The sequence below is a fragment of the Pipistrellus kuhlii genome, unplaced genomic scaffold (assembly GCF_014108245.1).
Source record: "Pipistrellus kuhlii isolate mPipKuh1 unplaced genomic scaffold, mPipKuh1.p scaffold_m20_p_3, whole genome shotgun sequence".
Lineage (NCBI taxonomy): Eukaryota > Metazoa > Chordata > Mammalia > Chiroptera > Vespertilionidae > Pipistrellus > Pipistrellus kuhlii.
In genome coordinates, this window is record NW_023425529.1 from 86,996,147 (window position 1) to 87,015,131 (window position 18,985).

The following is an 18,985-nucleotide window of genomic DNA, read 5'->3' on the forward strand; positions in this document are numbered from 1 at the left end:
TTGTTGGAGTTCTTCCTCTACATTCCTTGAGCAGCCTTATGAACAGTGCTTTTAACTCTGTATCTGGTAGATTGCTTGTCTCCATTTTATTCAGTTATTTTTCTGGATTTTTCTCTCCTTTAATTTGGGACATGTTTCTCTGTCTCCTCACTTTGGCTGCCTCTCTGTATTTGCTGCTATGTATTAGGTAGATCTGCTATGTCTCCTGGTCTTGGCAGGGTAGCTTTCTACAGAAGGGTCCAGTGACCTTCTTTGGCCGCCTGAGCCCGGTGTCCCAGGAGTGTCCCTTGTGTGGATTGTGTGCACACTTTAATTGCAGTAAAGCCTTGATAATCAGTAAGTAGGGATGATCCTCAAGCTAACTGTGAAGACTGGCCACAACCACATTGTGAGGTGACTCTACAGAGTGGGATTCACCTCAGTGGGACTCTGGTGCCCAATAAGACCTTGGGTATGCCATTTATGGAGCTAATTAGGTAGTGTTCTATTGTGGTCTGAGACCGATTACCAGGTGTGTTGGTTCTGGGGCCTCTTGGAAGGGACTCCAGTGCAAACCAAGGTCATCTGCTACCTGTGCTCAGCTTGGGTGATAAGAACTACAAAGTGATCCACTATTTGCAGCTGGACCTGGAGGCACATGGAAGAGGCCAAACTGCAGCCAAAAGCTGGCTGTCACCTGCAGCATGCCCGAGACCACTCAGCAAAAGGCACAGGGCACACCAAGGCAAGTTGCCACTTCCACAGGAGCTTTGAGGAGCTTTTAAGAAAGTTTGAAGCCCAGGCTGAAGCTGCCCAAGAGGCACAGCCTCTGAAAGAACCAACAGTACTGAGTTGGGTGGAATGGTATCTCAGGGAGTCATCAGTGTGGAAAAGTGGTGTTCAATAGGTTAATGCAGATTCAGATTTGGCAACCTCTTGCTCCTATAGGCTTTCTTGGGGGAGGGCTCAACACAGGGACAATGGCGGCACTTGGTTTGAAGCCTGCACAATTTAGTTTCCCTCTGTATGTCATTGGTGTCTTTCAAGCTGCTTTCTCTTCACTAGAGCCCAGGGTAAGAGCCTCTGAGTGAGCCTGTGCATGGGTCCTTTAAGAGGACACCTGAATTTACAGCAACACTCCATCTCATGAGGACAGAATCCTTACGGATTTTCACAGCCAGCTGCTGGCTATGGAGCCCTGAGGTTGGAGCTGTGACCCCTCACTCCTTAGGGGGCACCAATATAGACAAGATATCACTCCCAATTCTCACATGGGTATGTGACTAGCCTGTTCCATGTCTCCATCCCTCCTACAGGTCTCAAAGTGACTTCTACTTTATATATGTAGTTATAGAAGTTCTGTTCAGCTAGTCTTTTGGTGGTTCTCTAGGTTGAGTTCTCTATAACTTAGATGTAATTTTGATGGTGTCATGGGAGGAGGTAAACACTGCACTTACCTACTCTACCATCTTGACTGGAACACCAAAAGCAATTACTCTTAAACCCCTTTATTCTTTCAAACATTCCACCACTTAAGCTCTAAGACCACTAGCCAAAATTAAACAAATAAGAAGCTAAAGCATTGTGTTAAGAATACAACTAGTACATTCTCCAGTTTTAATAAAGATAGAGATAAAAGATTGTCATATGTTAGGTGAATAGGAAGAAAAAAAGATGTGGCAACCAATCAGCTTTTCCTGTTTAGACTTTATGATTAAAAGCATGGTTTCTCTAAAATAATTCACTGCATTATCATAAGACAATCCCACTGAGTTGTGCGGTATATTTTTTTATTGTGTGTGTGCGTGTGTGTGTGTGTGTGTGTGTGTGTGTGTATGTTGTTGTTGTTTTTTAAACCATCTTACTATGAGCCCTAGAAAATAATTGCCTTTTACACAAGGAACCTGCCTCTTTGTTGATCAACTCTGTGGTTTTAACCGAAATGATCTTCAAAGTTTTTTTTAGCAAGAAGGAATAAAATAATTAAGGTTCTATCACAACTTTAATTTTCCATAGAAACCACCCAGTAAAGAGTAATGGCTTTTAGATAAAAAAGGTCTAACTTCAAATCATAGGTAGTTATTATACTTTTCACAAGCAAAAGGCAGGCAGTATAACAGTGAAAATTTAAAATCTTTATAGGGTGATACTCATAAATTACTGAGATTAATTTACCTTTATCTCCCCTCTACATCTAACATCATATTCTAATTGGAATCAAGGAAAAAGGTGCCTTTCCCTCTTTCCCTTTTAGAAGAAAAGGAATGCAATCAACCCTTCTCAAAATGAAGGTATTCTAAAAGTACATAACACAAACATTAATACTATAAAGGTACAATCTGTAGAACTGATGGACCAAGATACTTCCAATTAGCAAACAGACTTGTTAAATAAGTAATTTTTAATGCAGTATAATTTGTACTATAATATTCCCTAATAACCAAGTTTTTTAGCAAAATTGAAAATTTTCAAACAGGTCTTCTTTAATGGTTGTACTATATTTGCCAGATCAAAGTAACCGAGGAAATGTCCTATTTTCTCTTAGGTTATCTTAAAGATGACTAAATTAATGTTTATTATGTTTAGCATTCCCTTTAAAAATGAATAATCAACAGGGTCATGATTTATGTTTTTAAAAGTTCAAATAATATAATCATATCCAGCAAAGAAAACCTCTGCAAGGTATGTTCATGTGTTCTTCAAGATAAATATTTTTTAAGGTAATATAATTCAGGTGAGATCAGCAAACAGAAGGTGCCTCAGTTAAATTTCAAAAAGACTGGCAAATTAAAAACATCTTGAGCTAATTTAAGTCACGGTTCAGAACAGCATATGTTTCAAAATAACTCTCTATACAAATATACCCCCGAGTTCATATGCACAAATTATGTCTAGAAGGAAATACAAAAAAGGCCTAACAGCAGTCAACTTTGGAGAAACTGGACGTTTAGGGTAAAGAAGTGGGAGTGAGACTTTTTCTTCATTATCTGTTTGTACAGATTGACTTTTATGTATGGGAATATACTATGGACAAAAGGAAATAAAGCAGGAATTAGAAAGTAGCCAAGCTTGATTCCTATATACATGATTAGAAAGTAAAGCAAATAAGAAGTCCACATCAAAAAATAAAAACAGTTTTATGGAGCACTAAAAATGAAGTAGTATGCTCAAGTAGTATGCTTTATTTTCATTTCTGTTCTCTGTTTCAAAACTAAGTAAATCACAAACCTACAAATTAATCTACAAAGTGACTTCATACCATAAAAACTGGAAAAATGGTGCACAATAAGGATCTTTTTTGCAAGAAATACACATAGGTTATGCCTATTCTATTCAAACATATCGGAATGTCCAGTGTTGCAATACATTTCCAAGAATCAATTTAACATACAGCATAATAACAACAGGACACAAACATACAAATTTGTGTTTTCTTGTATTTGCTTCCACAACTGCTGCATAATGGAAATCTGCTATCACATTCTTTGTTTCTAAAAATGTACCACAATGTCAACTGATGAGTCATGGGTCACACTCCAAATTCTTATGTACTAAAGAAAGCAGGACACAAGTCTTACACATCTATTGTAAAGACTGTCAAATCAGGAGGGTTTTTTTATAAGGTGACACAGATGGTATTTTTTTAACAGATGTGAGAAATTAAAAACAAAAACAAATTTGCACAAGGATTAATAAAATTATTTTCCCTTGTTTCCTCTCCTAATACCTGGTAGAGTTTTATTTTTCTTAATTCAGAACATACAAAGAGTGAGTATTTTGGGGATACTGACAGATACAAACTCAAGTTGGTAAAAATCAAACAAACTCCCTACTTCATGAAAAGCCAAAATGATTTTCCATATGCTTGCTTCTCTTAATTCCTGCCTACTTTTATTATATCTTCACTGAACAAGCAATCTCCAAAAAAGAGTACAAAAGGGCAAGAAACAAAGATGACACTGGATGTTTCTTTAGGCCAGGATTAGTTAAAAATTTCCCTGGTGAGGAAAACAAATTATTAATAGCTGAAAGGAACTCTGGTGACCAGCTGTAGATTTAATCATGATAGCAGACTTGAGATCTGACCATACATATCATCTTATTTTCTTCCAGGCATTGGCCATTAGACTTTATTAATTTGCTAACTTGTTTATTATTTATCTCTCTTACTGCCTCCCAGCATGTAAACTCTCTAAGAACAGGGATCCATTTCGTCTAGTTCATTGCTATATTTTTACCATAAAAACAGTGCCTGTCACATTATAGGCAATCAGTAAATATCCAATAAAGAAAAAAGATACATAAACCTGTTCTTATGTACCTCAGTACCCGCACAATTGTTAAAATTTGTTTTCACATGAGAATATACTTTATTTATAACTTATATTAATAAAAAAACTTTTGCCTCGTCACAAGATTCTCTATCCTTAAATCCTATCTTTTAAATATAACATTGGTATTGAAATATAACAATTGTAATGAAATTGGAATCTGACATCTCATTTTCTGAGAACAAGAACTTCTGTCATTTTCATATCCCAAATATCTAGAATGGTACACAGTATAGCAGATAGTCAAATATTTGTAGAATAAGTGAATTATTAAAAAAAAAATTAACTGGTGGGACTATTTGTAATTTTTATTTTCTTTACATAGTTTAGGATTTTCTGAATTTTCTATATTTAGCATGTATTACTTCATAATTTAAAAAATTCTGTTATTAAAAAATACCACATGAATACCCTTATGCTTTCATGTACTTGATAATCCTATATAATAAAGAGATAATATGCAAATTGACCATCACTCTAACACACAGATGGCTGCCCCCATATGGTCAAAGATGGCCACCCCCAAGTGGACAAAAGATGACCACCACGAGATGGCCAGCAGGGGAGGGAAGTTGGGGGCAACCAGGTCAGCAGGGGAGGGCCCTTAGGGATGACCAGGCCAGTAGAGGAGGGCAATTGGGGGCAATCAGGCTGGCAAGGAGTGGTTAGGGGCAATCAGGCAGGCAGGCAGGCGAGCAGGCAGGCGAGCAGTTGGGAGCCAGCAGTACTGGATTGTGAGAGGGATGTCCGACTGCCCATTTAGGTCCACTGGGATCGGGCCTAAACAGGCATTCGGGCATCCCTCGAGGGGTCCCAGATTGGAGAGGGTGCAGGCTGGGCTGAGGAACACACCCCCTCCCTTGCATAAATTTCGTGCACCAGGCTTCTAGTGTATGTAATAAAGCAAATCAAACAGCTCTGTTACTTGCTTCCTTGGAATTATCAAATAAAAATATTCGATTTTTTTTAATAAATCAAATATTTGCATAGAGCGTCAGCCTGTGGATTGAAGAGTGCCAGGCTCGATTCCAGTTGAGGGAATATACCTTGGTTGAGGGCACATCCCCAGTAGGGGGCGTGCAGGAGGCAGCTGATCAATGTTTCTCTCTCATTTATGTTTCTATCTCTCTCCCTTCCTCTCTGTAAAAAAAATCAATAAAACATATTTTTAAAAGAAAAATACTATTTAAAACAGAGATGTAATTATTTTAAAATTCAATTATTTTTAAGAACACTAAACTTTATCTTCCAGAAAGCTATCCTTCAATAAATCATTGTTTTTTATTAACAGAATTAGAGGCCCAGTTCATGAATTGGTGCACGGGTGGGGTCCCTTGGGGTGGCCTGCAGGAATTAAGCTCCACCTTGTGCCCCCAGCCTCTCAGCACTGCCTGGCATCCCACCATGGCCTAGTGCCACCTCTCACCTACTCCACCATCCAGCCTGTGGGACGATCAATCAGGGCCGGCCCCCTACCCTCGTTGCTATCTGCAGGGCAATCGAACCCCCCCTCACACCCAACTTGGCCTGGCACCACCCACTCACCTGCTCCACCATCCCACTGTGGTCCTGCTCTCATCAGGGCCCATTGGAGCCAGCAGTGCCTTCACAGCCACCCGCTACCAGCACAGGATTGCTGACACCCACCATGTTTTATGCTGCCCCCAGTGGACAGCACATGTCATAGTGAGTGGTCAAACTCCTTGTCAAAATCCCAGTGGAATGATTTGCATATTAGGCTTTTATTATATAGTATTATTTTCTTCTTAAAAGGTTAAAGGAACCAAAAAAGAGTAATTCTTTATGAAGACATAAAGAAAACTGTATTGTGACCAAACTGGCATGGCTCAGTGATTGAGCACTGACCTATGAACCAGAAGGTCACAGTTCAATTATCAGTCAGGGCATATGCCGGGGTTATGGGCTTGATCCCCATTGGGGGGCATGCAGGAGGCAGCCAATCAATGATTCTCTCATCATTGATATTTCTATCACTCTCCTCCCTTCCTCTCTGAAACCAATAGATATATTTTTTAAAAAGAATACTGTATTGTGAATAAATATTTGAAGAACTACTTTTAATGTTCCATTTTCCTTTCTTTCAGCACCAAGTTTAACTCACTGCTTCTGGCAAAACCAAACTATAAGTAAAGAAAATTAAGTTATATTGTCTCATTTAGAAAGACTTTAATCTGAGCAACTTTATAAGGGGAAAAGTTAATAACAGTAGTTGAAAATTGACTTGTTAAAAAAAAGAATAAAAGAAAGTTGATTTGTTTGAATCAACTTGATATTTAAGAATACATAGATTTGCCCTGGCCAATTGCTCAATGGTTAGTGTCAGCCTGTGGACCAAAGGATCTCAGGTTTGATTCCCAATCAAGGGCATGTACTTTGACCAGGCTCATGGGAGGCAATCAATTGATGATATCTCTCTCTCTCTCTCTCTCTCTCTCTCTCTCTCTCTCTCTCTCTCTCTCTCTCTCTCTCTCCCCCCCCCCCTCCCTCCTTTCCACTCTGTCTAAAAATCAATGGAAAAAATAACCTTGGGTGAGGATTAAAAGAAAAAAAAAATACATAGACTTTATCCTCTTTCTGTATTCTACAAAATGTATTCATTAAAAATTTTTATCCCTTTTTGTAAATAGCTACCATAAAAAATTCCAGACTCAGAATAAATCCTGAAAATGTTTCAATGTTATTGATTATATACCATCAAAGGAAGAAAAATTCAAATGTGCTGACAAATGTACTCTATATAGCTGGATAAAGACTAGGTCAGAGAGCCAGAAAAACTGTATCTATTTTTAACAAACTCTGAAAATAGTCTATTGAAATATCAATTAATATATTTCATCTATAATGAAAGCACAAAGCCTAGAATAAGGGAAATTAATGAGGTTAATAAATATTTCATATAAGTTCTAATTGCTATGGATACTTTTGAAATCTTATTAAATGGCCTTGACAGAATAGTCTTAAAAGGGATACATGGCAACTATTGACCACACGGAATACATATTTAGTAGTAGAGGCAGAAGATGCAATCACATACACTCTGATACCCGGCTTCTTCCCAAGCATTTTAATTTTTTTTCTTTGGCTAGCCCTACTCTATTGATTGCTTCCATATTGGTATCTCACAACTATAAGAAACAAAAAGGAAAGAGAAATTCACACTAGAATTTCTCTTTCCTATTCAGCACCATTTGAGAAGTGTGTCCTAGCCTAATCACTATTCTCAATCCTTCCAAATTAAAACTATTCTATATTTCAGATCTTTCCCTTTTGTTTCCTATAAGCAAGGTCTCAGATGTTCAAAATATTTTCTTTGAACCCTTACCTTATACCATATTAAAAAACTGACCCAAAATTGATTAAAGACCTAAACACAGGACCTGAAACTATAAAACTCCTAGAAGAAAAGATAAAGATAAAGCTTTATGACACTGGATTTAGCAAAGATATGATAGCAAAAGCACAGGTAACAAAAGCAAGAATAGACAAATGGGATTATATCAAACTTAAAACCTCACATCAAAGGACACAATCAACAAAGTGCAAATGGGAAAAAAATACTTGTAAATAGTATATCTGAAAATTATTTATCCAGAATCCTATATAATAAAATACTAAAATGCAAATTGCCCCCTCGACCGGAAGTTCAACCAGGAGTTTGACTGCTCACTATGACATGTGCTGACCACCAGGAAGCAGAGTGGAATACGGCAGGTGTTGGTGATGCGAAGCTGGGAGCAGGGATGACAGGGACAGAGGTTCGGTAAGAATACGGGTTGTGTGCTGAGCTCACTCTGATTCCCCCTGCTACCCTTTTTCTGGACACCAGGGCTTGCAAGCCTGGAAAGCCCCCATGCTCATGTGACAGGTGCCTGTGAGGAGCCCAACCTGCGCCTCTTCTGGGTGAGCCTGGCCGCAGCCGCTAGAATCCAGTTGAGCTCCCTGTGGTTTCGTGTAGGAGCTAGTTGTGAGGTTAGCTGGGAGAGAGCGCACTGCCCACCTGCCTTCTATGCAGTGCCACTGGACAGCCCAGAGGTCCATGCTGAGCCCTGGCCCACAGCATCTAGCCGCACTCACTGCATCTCTGCATGGGGACTCGGACACCTGACTCAGATGGTGGTGGGGGTACGTGGGAGCCTTGAGGTCAGCTGGGACCTGCCCTTCCAAGCCAGACACTTGCGCTTCAATCACCAGCCTGGCCTACGGACCGCACCCGTGCAAGGATTTCATGCACTGGACCTCTAGTATATAAATAACTCCTATAAATCAACAACAAAAATCAAATAATCCAATTTCAAAATATGCCAACTACTGAGACATTCTCCAAAGATGATCTATAAATAGTCCACTACCATAATGAGATGTTCAATATCACTAATCATCAGATAAATGCAAAGCTGATACAATGAGATTATCACCTCAAACCTGTTAGGATGGCTACTTTAAAGAAAAACAACAGGAAATAACAAGTGTTTGTAAGAATGTAGAGAAATTGGAACCCTTATGCACTGTTAGTGAGATTGTAAAATTTGAAGCTGCTATGGCCAACAATATAGAGGATCTCAAGAAATTTAATAAAAGAACTACCATATGATCCAGCAAAAGCACTTCTCAGTATATAATGGGAAGAATTCCAAGCAGGTTCCCAAAGAGATTCCCACACTTATGTTCACAGCAGCACTATTCACAATAGCCATGAGGTGGAAGCAATCCAAATGTTCACTGAGAGATGAATGGATAAATAAAATGTGTATTCCAATGTATAAATACAATGGAATATTATTCAGCCTTACAAAGGAAAGAAATCCTGTCACAGACTACAACATAGATAAACCTTGAGGCCATCACACTAAGAGAAATAGCCAGACATAAAAAGACAAATACTGTATCATTTCACTTATATTAAGTATCTAAATCACATGTGTCAAACACAAGGCCCGCGGGCCAAATCCGTCCCGCCAGGCCTTGCCATGTGGCCCGCACCGCGCTGTCATCACTGCACTCCGCTGCGTTTCCATCACAATGACAGTTTATGACTGTTCAGTAAACCATCGGCCCGTGATTTAGGCTGGATTTTAGATTTTGGCCCCTTCTCTGATTGAGTTTGACACCCCTAATCTAAATTAATCAAATCCATAGATATAGAAAGTAGAATGGTGGTTTCCAGGGACTAAGGGGAAGAAGAACTGGGGATTGTTGTTTAATAGGTACAGAATTTCAGTTTTGCAAGATGAGAAAGTTCTGGAGATCTGTTGCACAGCAATGCGAATATACTTAACACCACTGAGATATATACGTAAAAATAGTTAAGATGTTACATGCTTTTCACCACAACAACAAGAACCTGGAGCAGTGAAAAATATTTTTCTGTTAAATTATTTTTACAAGATTCTTTTTATTTTAACCACTGACATTTTAGCACCTTTACTGAGATATGCTATAAGTATAAAATATAACCAGATTTCAAATACTTAATATGAAAAAGTCAAATATCTTGTTAATACTTTTAAATTGACTACCTATTAATGTGGCTTTAATAAATTACTTTAAATAATATAAATATTAAATTAAAAAATATTTTGTTATGCTTTAAGAACAGTGACTTGAGGGTAATGCAAGGTCAATGGACTTACAGACTAGTATGAAAAAGCCAGTGAGAAAGGGATTAAATACAGATGGGAGTTAATTAATGAAGTCTCTCCTGAAAGAGACTTTGAAGGATGACATCAAGGCACACGTGAAAAAGCTAGACTTCAACAGATCTGAAACTGATAATAGGTAAGTTAAGGAGGGGAGGGACAGAAATCTGAGAAATCAAACCAGATCATGAAGCGACCATATTACCTATACAAAAAGTCAGGGTTGGATAAAAGGGTCTGTAAATGATGAAGGTTTGGAATAATCTATGAGTGATAAAGAACAAAATCCTTATTAGGGCCAAAAAGGCCTATATGATCTGGCCCTGTCTGCCTCCCTGGCCAATCTCTCCCAGCTCCTCACCCTCCCTCAAAGTGCCATCCCCCTCTGACTGCTTCCTCTGAGGAGGGTTTACCTGTTCAACACCTCCTCAGCCAGATAGATCTGTTCAAACACAACTTCCTCAGGGAAGGCTTCAGGGACACCCTGCTCTGTGGATAACACCCTATGCCAGCACTGTCAACAAAAATAGAATGTGGCCACATGTCATTTTAATTGTTCTAATAGCCACATTTAAAAAAATATATTTTTACTGATTTCAGAGAGGAAGGGAGAGGGAGAGACACAGAAACTTCAACGATGAGAGAGAACCATTGATCAGCTGCCTCCTGCATGCCCAACACTGGGAATCAAGACCACAACCCGAGTAGGTGCCCTGGTTGGATTGAACTATGACCTCCTGGCTCACAGGTCAATACTCAACTAATGCTGGCCAGGCTAGTAGTCATATTTAAAAAAATAAAACTATTAAGTTATTTTTAACATTTTATTTTACCTAATATATGCAGAATATTATCACTTCATATATAAAAATTATTGAGATATTTTACCTTTTGGGGATATAAAATCTACAAAATTTGGTGTGTATTTTACACTTATAGCACACCTCAGTTGGGATGAGACACATTTCAATAGACACATGTGCTAGTGACTAGTACTGGACAACATTGTCCCATACTATTGCTTCAAATCACTTACCATATCTTGTAACTATACTACCGTGTTTCCCCGAAAATAAGACATCCTCCGAAAATAAGACCCAGCGCATGGAAAGATAAGACATCTCCTGAAAATAAGACCTAGCGCAACTTTGGGAGAAAAAATTCATATAAGACACTGTCTTATTTTCGGGGAAACGGTAATAATGTATGCTAATATTTGATGAATATCTATCTCCTCTAGCTTGTAAGCTCTATCAGGATATTCCAGTATTCTTAGCACTAGCTGACTAAGGAGGTTGGGGGAATGGTTGGTTGTTTGAGAGCCAATTATCTACATTAAGTGTCTGGCCTTTTTTTAAATTTTATTTAATATGTTTTTATTGATGTTAGAGATAGAGGAAGGGAGAGGGAGAGAGAAATCCCTATGAGAGAGAGTAACATGTATCAGCTGCCTCCTCCATGCCCCCAACTAGGGAGAGAGCCCATAATATGTCATGTCCCCTGACCTGGTGACCTCTCAGTGCATTCAAAGACGTTCAACCAACTGAACCACATGGCAAAGGTCTGGCCTTTTAATGGTGTTACCAAAGTACCTCAGGGAAAGAAGCAAAAGCAGAGTTCTGGCAGGCACAGCACAAAAACAAGTTCAAGAGAGGCAAAGGTACCAGTGAAAGTGCTTAACAAAGAATTCAAATTGGACAGGGAATAACCCAAGGCCAATAAATGTAAATGCAACAGACTAACAGGAAGTGGGAATGCAATCAAGGAATGGCAAGATATCTTTGCCAGAAGGAAGGGTGTTGTAATATAAAGTGTGGGTGTGAGGGAGCTAGAAGGACAGGAGGATGTGGTCACAGAGCAGGATATATAAATTTAACATTTCTATTGTGGAAAATCTTGGGGAATGTTAAAATATAGCAGAAGTGAAGGTCACTGGAGTTGAAGAGCTAAGGTCCTAGACATCAAGTGTGTTAGTCATCCTACTGCAAACGCTTAACTGTTTGACTGAATGTTTTTAAGATTTCAAGTTCCACAAAGGCAGAGACAATCTTTTGTATTCCACATTGCCCAGGGTTGACCACATCATGGATGCTTAGGTATTCCATGAATATAAGTATATTGAAAGTCAAAGTTCAAACATTAAAATCATGTGGAAGTGGTAATGGCCACAATACAATAAAGAAATAATGAATAAGTGAAGGACTCCAATTTACTTGTTCAGTAGTTATTTATGCAGTTTAATTGAACAGAATAAAGAATTCTGATAAAGGATTAATTTTTCAGATTGGTTGCCTAATCCCAATTTGGGGGAAGGAAGTAGGTGATAGGGATATCAATATTTCCTAGACTTGCTTTACTTTTTATTTATTTATTTATTTGTTTGTTTGTTTGTTTGTTTTTTAGAGTCATAAAGCTGGGTGCTAGGTGGGCGCCATCTCTCTGATGGAGTGTCACACTCACCACAGACAATACAGCATATTTATTGACTTGCTTTACTTTTAACTAAAAATAAAATAATGGCTAATAGGTCCTTTGGATGCTTTATTATAGCCAAGCACACTTTGTTTTACATAGGTCCTCATAACTTGGCTATGAACATTTTTTGCAGTGGCCCCTATTACACATTTTACAGCAATTTTTTTTTGTTTTGTTTTTAAATAACTCTTTATTGTTGAAAGTATTACATATGTCTCCTCCCCCCCCCCCCCCCCCCCCCACACACACACTGATGCCTTCTAGTATGCCTCTGTTTCCTGCCCCAGGACCTCACTGCCCCATTGTCTGTGTCCATGGTCCACACATATCTACATATACAAAAGACAAGGACCGGAATGCCCGAACAACTGGAATGACCAGCAGCTTTGACAGGCACTGCTGCCAGCCAATTGGCTGAATGGGGGCGGCTCCCCCTTTCCTGACTCCCTCCCCAGACCTCCCTCCCCAGACCTCAGACCAGGCAGGCCAACCTCCCATGGCCCCTACCCCCTCACCCCCCCAGCCAGCCCCGCCCCCAATCAACCCTCATTGGGGGAACTGGCCAGACCCCACCCATGCACGAATTCATGCACTGGGCCTCTAGAATGCATGTAAGGTCCTTGGATAATTACCTTCCACCCATCTACACGCCCCCCCCCCACCTTCCCCACTCTGTTCCATGCTTTTACTTTGATTTCACATACGAGTGAGATATGATACTTGTCTTTCTCTGACTGACTAATTTCACTTAGCATAATACTCTCCAGGTCCCTCCATGCTGTCTCAAAGGGTAGGGTAAGAGATTCTTCTTTTGTATTGCTGCATAGTATTCTGTGGTATAAATGTATCACAGCTTTTTTATCCACTCACCTACTGATGGGCACTTGGGCTGTTTCTAGATCGTAGCTATTGTAAATAGCATTGCTATAAACATAGGGGTACATACATTCTTTCTGATTTGTATTTCAGGTTGTTTAGGATATATTACTATAAGTGAAATTTCAGGGTCAAATGGCAGTTTCATATTTAATTTTTTTGAGGAAACTTTATATTGTTTTCCATACTGGCTGCACCAGTCTGCATTCCCACCAGCACTGTACTAGGATTTCCAAGGCAAATTGTTATTTAAAAGAATTCAAAGATTATCATTTTAATATTCTTTAATATTCATATGTTTTACATATGAAAGTGGTATGTTTTTAAGTAGACAACACTGTTTACAGTATACTTATACATATAAGCATATATGTATATTACATACTTATATATATATTGTATATACTTATACTTTTACTATTGCCTATTTTCTGCATTTGTTTCTATTTCTCATTTCTCCTACCCAGTCTAATTTTGAGAAAAAATCATTTTCCACTACAAAATTTTTCCACTGATGGAATCTGATTGCCAGAAGTAATAGTCCTAAGTCTTGAACCTGGAAAGATATAGGTGTGAAGCTTAACCCTCTCTGCCCACGACACTTCTGCTCCTTTCTTTTCAGCTTTTCTTATCAAGACACCAGACACTCCACTCTGGAGGTTTACTAATACCCAAGAGAAGACAAAATTATGACACAGCTATTGTCATGACTAAAGTTCAACTATGCCGGGGAAGCAAATTCCCTAAACAAGTCTGTTTCTCCCTATCACACTAATACATACATAGTTGTATATATAAGATATATTTGTATCTATGTTCACAAATATATCATACATTCCTATACACTTTTTTTTCCCAACCAACACAGCTTTCTAAGTAATATGGAACCTATAAAATGCGACCTTTGATTCTTCTAGAAACCTTATTGGATTGTGATATGGAAAGGTGGGCCTAGTGTGAACTTTTGCCCCATATGCAAAGAAAAGTTAAATGTCTCTGCATTTAAAAAAAAAAATAGATTTTGGGGGACAATCAGAAAGGAGAAAAAGAAAAAGGGAGAAAGGCACAGAAACAATCAGATTATATGAGCCTGGTACTCCTCTGTGATGGTAGCCAAATGCACTTTAAAGATTTTAGAGATGCCTAATATTCAACATCAACACTCCTGGTATTGCTATAGCATAAACCATTTCTCTCACTCTTTTCTCCAAATCTTCCAGAAAGCGTACCAAACCCACAAAGGCTCCCTCCCCACCCCCCTTCCATTCTTTGCTATCTCCTGTTGGATACATCTATCCAACAACTTCATCACAGACACCTCAACCATCCATTAGCAGTTGACTGGGTTGTTTTTATCTGCTCCTTCTCATATCTTCTAACATTCCATTAGCTCATTAATGTCGTCATCAGTAAAGAAACAACTAATATTTATTGAGCTCTTGTAATGTACTAGGTACTCTGCCAAGGGCATTACATGCATAATTTCATTTGATCTTCAAAACCTACTAGACAGGTACTGTGATCATTTCTGAAACATTAGGAAACCAACACTCAGTCAGGATGGTAATCCTGAGGGTAACAGAATTTAACCCTTGTTCTGATTCCACAGCAAACTTAACCAGTACACTCCAATGCCTCCACTCAAAAAACCTAGGTGCTATCCCTCTCTCATTAATCATATCTACAATAGTCACTAACCTAATCCAACCAATATACCTTCTAAAAGACACATCACTTGTACTTCCACTGCCTGCACAGAATAACAACTCACATTTACTAAGTCCTAACCATGTGCCAAGGATTATTCTAAGCAATATACATGTTTTTCCAAGTTTCATCCCCCAAACCCTATGGAATAAAGAACCCAAGGGGAAAAAAGGGTACAGAGAGAGAGAGTGACACAGCCAGATTCAAAACAAGACAATGTGAATCGAGAAGCCCTGAGCACTTACCACCTATAGTGTAACAGCTCCTGTTTTGTCTCCTTAACCCCCATCTGGACCTCACTATTCTCCTCTGCTGCAGATACCTTTCTGAAATACAAATGTCATCATGACATTCTCCTGATTAAAGTCCAATTTTCTTAATTTGCCAGACAAAATCCTTCATGTTTCTGTTCAATTCAGTTCAATAAATATTTGAGTGCCTGCTGTGAGCAAGACAAAGTGCTCTGAAAGGAGTATACACCAGCCCCTGACTACCACACCAACCCCAGACACTGTGTGCTTCAGCCACATTAACTACATGCAGATCTCATAATGCAATACCCTATACCCTATATTAGTCTCTCTGCTTAGAATGTACCTGGCAAAATTCCACAATGATCTGAAGTGGGATTCTGACTACGTTAGTTTCCCTAACAAACTCCAGGCAGAAATGCTTCCTCTTAAGTTCCCACAGCACTATGCTCAAATTACTTTCAGGCAGCCAGTGGAATAGAGGTATGGATCAGCTTCCAAATGAGACCACAGCAACTTAGGGCAAAAGCTGACGCCTGCCATCAATGCCTGGCATGCTGTAGGCACTCTACCATTTGCTGAATGAATAAATAATGAAATATACCTAATTTGATGGGAAAGGAGAGGAACAAGATACAGAATTAGGAATGTTAAGACACAACTGGGCCAAATTAAAAGTAGTATGATTCTATTTTTGTGCTGATTTGACCTACATTTTATCCCTATGGAAAAACTCACATGTGTGACTTGGACAAACTTAAAAGGCAAAACTTTGCCCTAGCTCCGTGGTCGGCAAACTGCGGCTCTCGAGCCACATGAGGCTCTTTGGCCCATTGAGTGTGGCTCTTCCACAAAATATCACCTGAGCGGGTCTATTTTGAAGAAGTGGTGTTAGAAGACGTTTAAGTTTAAAAATTTGGCTCTCAAAAGAAATTTCAATCGTTGTACTGCTGATATTTGGTTCTGTTGACTAATGAGTTTGCCAACCACTGCCCTAGCTGGTTTGGCTCAGTGGATAGAGCATCAGCCTGTGGACTAAAGGGTTCCAGGTTTGATTCCAGCCAAGGGCACATTTCGGCTTGATTCCTCCCAGCCCAGTCGGGGACGTGCAGGAGGTGGCCAATCAATGAATCGCTCTCATCATTGATGTTTCTATCTCTCTCCCTTCCTCTCTGAAATCAACTTAAAAAAATAAAAAGGAAAAGCTTTGTTATTCATTGCATAACAAAGTTTTGACAGGCCAAAAAGGATACTAGATCAAAGTCTATTTTTGAAAAGGGCATGAAGATAGGAATCAAATTAATTAAAGGAAATAAAATTGAACTACTGAGGTCCAACTTAGTGCTGTGTCACAGTACATTCAAGAAATAATAGAAAACAAAATCTGTCCTGGAAATGAAAGTCAGCTTACAAATAAGTACTACTTACTCGGCAAGAACGGGAAACTTTTATTTATTTATTTTTTATTGATTTTTTACAGAAAGGAAGGGATAGGGACAGAGAGTCAGAAACATCGATGAGAGAGAATTATCAATCAGCTGCCTCCTGCACACCCCCTACTGGGGATGTGCCCACAACCAAGGTACATACCCTTGACCGGAATCGAACCTGGGACTTTTCAGACCGAAGGCCAATGCTCTATCCACTGAGCCAAACCGGCTTCGGCTAGAATGGGAAACTTTTAAAGTGCAGGCAGTTCCCCAGAGCTCATCATTGCTTTTCACTCAACCTCATTTCATGTTTCTGTGATTTAAAAAGAAACATCTACACAGTTAAACCCAGTCCATGCAAGAGTGTACAGTAGCTCCTGTCAGATATGATGTCTTGATTCGTAGCATTATTTGTTAACTGAAATATCAGAAGAAACAGTACACAAAGTAAAAAGTCGCCAAAACAGGGCATAAAGCTTTGCAGAGTGAGTGATGTATTTCCTGAATGGTTTTGGGTACAACTGCTTCCAAATCAAGCTCCATATTTTGAAATCCCCTTCTCTTGGTGTGGAAGATGTTAAATCTCTCTACCACCTTCTCCTGCCTAAAGAGTAAGATGATAGAATGGCTACTACCAACAGATTAATAAATGTCAAGTGCTGGCAAGGATGTGGAGAAAAGGGAACCCTAGTACACTGGTGGTGGGAATGCAGACTGGTGCGACCATTATGGAAAATAGTATGGAGTTTCCTCAAAAAATTAAATATGGAACTGCATTTGACCCAGTGATCCCACTTCTGGGAATATTTCCTAAGAAACCCAAAACACCAATCAGAAAGGATATATGCAATCCTATGCTCATAGCAGCACAATTTATAATAGCTAAGATCTGGAACGAGCCCCAGTGCTTATCAGTAGACAAGTGGATAAAAAAGCTGTGGTACATTTACACCATGGAATACTATGCAGCTGTCAAAACAAAAACAAACAAAAAAAAGGGATCTCTTACCCTTTGAGACAGCATGGAGGGGGACTGGAGAGTATTACGCTATGCAAAATAACCCAGTCAAGAGAAAGACAAGTATCACATGATGTCACTCACATGTGGTTTCTCATGAACAAAATAAACTGATGAACAAAACAGATCCAGAGATCCAGAAACATGGAACCGACTGAGGATTCTGAGGGAAGAGGGGAGGATTGGAAGAAATTAATCAAAGAACTTGTATGCATATATGCATAATCCATGGACACAAACAATAGTGTGATGAAGGCCTGGAGGGGGGCGGTGACGGGTGGAGGGGATTAATGGGGGGGAAGTGGGGGACATCTGTAATACTTTCAACAATACAGTTTGTGGTTTTCTTTTTGTTTTTTAAGCAAAAAGAGTAAGGTGAGATTTACAGGCAACAGGCTGGGATGGAGGATATGGTCTCTTCCCATTCCTTTCCAGGAAACAAGACCCAATGTAAGGCAGCTAGTGCCACTCTTACTCATGAAAACATACACCCAGGAAATAAGAACTCATCCCCATCTCTCCCCTCCCTAAAAAAGCAAAAGGCTCAAAGATCGGCAACACCGCCGCCAGAACCGCCAAATGGCAACAGCCGGGGCCGCCCGCCTCTCCCAGGCGCCCGCCGGGCGGCGGGCACTGGGCGCAGGGCAGCTGGTCCCTCCGCCCCGGACAGGCGCGCCGGCCCCATCAGGTCCGCGTTCCTCCGCAAACAGGACCGGGCAGGAGGGGAGCGGGAGGACCGCCGCGGCGCCGCTCCAGCCGCCTCCCCGGCGCAGCGGCGCCCCAACACCCCCCGCCGCCCGCACCTGAGGCGGCAGCCCGGACCCGGCGGGGGCGCGGAGCGGTCCGCACAAAGTTACTCACTGGGAAGGCGCGGCGTCCGGGGCGCGCTCCGGCTCCGGGCGCCCCCCGCTTGGCTCTCCGTGGCCCGCTGCGGGAGCCGGGAGCGCGGCGGCCTCCGCTCGGCCGGGGATCGCTGCCGCCGCCACCGCCGCCTCGGCCGCAGCAGATTTGCTGGCAAGAAGCAAACTCTGGCTAAGACTTCACTTCTCAACCGCCCCTGCTGCCTTCTCGGGGGGGAAACGCCAGGGCCCGGCCGCCCAACCCGACACGCACCTGGACCAATCGGCAGCAGGACAGGGCGGTAGGGGGGCGGGACAGAGAGGGTATCCGCCTATCCGAGGGCTCAGGGGGCGGGCCAGGCCGGAGCCGTCACTCCCTGGTTAGAGTGCGCCCACTCCGCCCCGCGCCGCCTACCCTCCCC

At 40.6% G+C, this 18,985-nt stretch overlaps 1 protein-coding gene across 4 annotated transcripts in view; it reads right to left on the reverse strand.

The window, feature by feature from the left end:
- LNX2 (ligand of numb-protein X 2) overlaps positions 1-18,809 on the reverse strand; it is a 62,053-nt gene extending 43,244 nt beyond the window's left edge. The window contains exons 1-2 of one of the 4 annotated variants that reach the window (XM_036454707.2): positions 10,908-10,945; positions 7,123-7,125 (exon numbers count right to left, since the gene is read on the reverse strand). The gene's annotated coding sequence lies outside the window, so the exon portion shown is untranslated. Of the gene's footprint in view, positions 1-7,122; positions 7,126-10,907; positions 10,946-18,585 lie in introns of those variants that run through there. The other 3 variants (XM_045588473.1, XM_045588471.1, XM_045588472.1) reach the window with 3 other exon arrangements.
- Between the last annotated feature and the right edge of the window lie 176 nt (positions 18,810-18,985).